Source organism: Austrofundulus limnaeus, unplaced genomic scaffold (assembly GCF_001266775.1).
Source record: "Austrofundulus limnaeus strain Quisiro unplaced genomic scaffold, Austrofundulus_limnaeus-1.0 Scaffold563, whole genome shotgun sequence".
Taxonomy (NCBI): Eukaryota; Metazoa; Chordata; class Actinopteri; order Cyprinodontiformes; family Rivulidae; genus Austrofundulus; species Austrofundulus limnaeus.
In genome coordinates this window covers 73,954-77,115 of record NW_013952965.1, presented here as the reverse complement: position 1 = coordinate 77,115, position 3,162 = coordinate 73,954, and positions in this window count along the sequence as shown.

The window sequence follows — 3,162 nt, the reverse complement described above, 5'->3', positions numbered from 1 at the left end:
ATAAGGCTTTTATTCATTATATTTTGACAAAATGCAATTTTTGTTAACATTTTAGTCAAAACACTATATTTGCCTTTTTCTCCTTATACTTTTAGACTTAATCGTTGTTTTGGTGTGATGGCTCACATATCTAACGTGTGTAACATTAAAGTAAATAACCTTTTTAATCAGTTTCAGGTTTTTTATATTTTTATTTCTAATATGACATTTTTATTGTGATTTTGAGCTTAATGATGTTTTTAGATTGAAGTTTTTTGCTCTGAAGGGTGGGCGCAGTAATGATGATGAATGTAGATTGTTTAGTCCAGAGTTTTTATTTTTCTTTACTGGTTTAATAAGTTAAAATGCTGCAGCACTCTTCAGGTTAGAAACGATCTAATTCAATCACTCCTGTGTTTTGTGGCTCTGATAGTTAATTACTGCGTTAAGTTGATCAGTTTGTTAAAAGGTGGAGGCTGCCTGTGTGCAGCTCTGTCTGTGTTTCTGTTGGAGGGAGACGAGCAGCTTCCTCCTTCCCTCTGCAGCTGATTTATTTATGAATGTGGAGACGTGTTGCTTTGATGTGAAGCCTGGAGACGCTGAGCGGAGCGAGGTGGCAAACGGGGACAAAACGCCGCCTATCGGCCTGTCGCGGACCGGCCGCCCGGCCGCCCTGGGATTACCACCGTACAGTGATAAGGATCTGAATACCCAGAGGAAATATGAGGCAAAGGAGCAGGAGATGAATCACTGTCACATTTCCTGAGTCTTCCTGGTGTTAATAATCCTGCAGAGGTTTCTCTGTCACAGCTGCACTGCATGAAAGGCTCAACAGAAAGCAGTGTTGAGTTTGTGCTGACGGCTGAAGACAAAACACAGATTTATTGGGTCATTCAGTACTGAAAACTGACACTTCATAACTGGAAGCTTATCACACAGATCAGGTCACAATAATCCCATGGATTTTCTGTGAAGCAGCTCTTTTAGTGTCAGGGATTTTATTGGGAAAAGGCAAAAGTTGAAAGATTTCATGTAGAGTTAAAATGTGTTTCCTTCATACTAAGATAAGTTATTTCTACAAACCAAGCTCAGCTGTAAGAGGGTTTATCTCCCAGGGTTTAAAAACATCAACATTAGGTTTTCATAAGACTGTCACCTGCATGTTGTTCATGGGATAAGTCTTGTGCCACCAGGAACTGAATTTGAATTGTTCAGATTAAATCTGAATGTTCATAATTAGAAATTGAATGCTTTGGTTTGATAATAAGTTTCACTAAATTGAAAGTTTTGTATTTGAATTAATTTGCTTTGAAACTGTATTTTGGTTTATTAAAAATTCAGTTTGACTACTTTCACTTTCAGTTCCATAATTCAGATTTTTGTGTCACATCCTGGTCCTTGAGAAAGCCAGGCAGAGTAATCAAACACAGATCCACAGATTTATGTTTCACTTTGGTGAAGTTTCCCTTCTGGATCTAACAGAGTTGATGCAATCCACTGTAAAAGTGACAAAAACACACAAAGTTATTTTATTGCAGTGATTAATTTGACCTATATGTAGAAAATGTTACATTTACATGATGACATCATGGATCAGTCAGCAGCAGCACCTGATCAATCTGATCCATAGTTCCTGTGGGTCTCTGTGCACCTTCACGTGCTGATAAAGCAACACATCTGAGGCAGTTACCCGTCCCTGTAAAGCTTTCAGCCTTACATGAGAATTAGTTCACCGCTTTTTGTGTTTTTGTGCCAGACTGAATGTATCTCTTATTCATGTTGTGTTGCTCCCAGTAAGAACTGTTCCTTTGTTCAGTCCTAAAAACACGGAGGCCCCTCTGGTTCCAGAGCCGGGTTTGTTGGGACTTCCTTTGTTGAGCTGCAGGGCCTGAGAGGTTGCCTGTGATCGCACTCACTGATGCTGAATCATTTTCCTCCTGCAGGTTCGCTGCTGAAGTGGTGTCAAATCTGTTCCTCACTGAACCGCAGGGATTAAAGAACCAACGGGAACTCTGACTTTTATTTATTTTATTTATTTTATTTATTTATTTTATTTATTTATTTATTGTGTCCACAGGGAGATTCTGTAAGAATGACTGAATCACAGATTACATTCTGTCTAATGTTTACTTTGATTGGTCCAGTTTGATGTGTGGAAATTAGTTGTTTTTTCCCAGAGTCGTGCAGAATTGTGTTATTTACATTATTTTCAAAACCTTTCCCTTAATTGCGTTAATCTTGAAGACATTGAAGGTTTTATTTTGTTCTTGTGTCCTTATATCTCCTCTGATTCTTTTAAAATTAACTTTTTTTGCATCCCATCTTTTTTCCCTGTTTTTCTCCCTCTGTCCATTTCTTTTCCTCCTCTCTCCCTCTATCACTTTCTGAACATTGCAGTTGTGCTTTCTTTGATTTTGTCACCAGAGATTAATTAGCACTTTATTATGAGTCCTATTTATACCTCCAGCACAAGGGGAAAAAAATAAGATGAAAACTGAGACAGAATGAGAGAAGCGGGGAGAGGTACGTGGAAAAGTTAGAGGAAAGGACTCGGGAAAAGATGGAGACGAGAAACAAGAAACGAAAAACGTTGCGAGATGGAGAGGAGGGTGGCAGTGAAAAATGGGCCACGAGTGAAACGAGAGGAGAAAAAGAGTAAAGATGCATTTTGAAAACGAGAGACGGGCAGAAAAAAGTTGAGTGAAGACATGAAAGGCGAGAAAAAAAAGCTAAAAGCAAAAAATTGAAGGCAACAGATGAAAGATGGTGAGAATAACAAGGCATCCTTTAAACTAAGTTACAATATAGGTCATTATTTTCATATAAGACTCAGAATGTGAACATCTACAATGTAAAACACACAAGGTTATATTTTAAATGGCTTTAACATCACTGCTCTAGTCTGCTGAAGAAACTCTGATCATGATAAGTGAAGGGAAATGATGGGAGATCAGATGTGAGAAATGAGTCCAAACAGGGATGTGAGAGGAAAACTGAGGGAGAATCGAATGTAAAACTGAAGAAGTGGAGTGAGAGGAGAGTTCAGACACAGGTCAGCCTCATGTCCAACATCAGGATTACAAACTGATCCACTGGGAAATTTCTTGGTTTGCAGGCAGGTTGATCATTCGGCAGAATCACAGAATTCAAAATGGAGCTTTCTATACATTGATTTTATATATA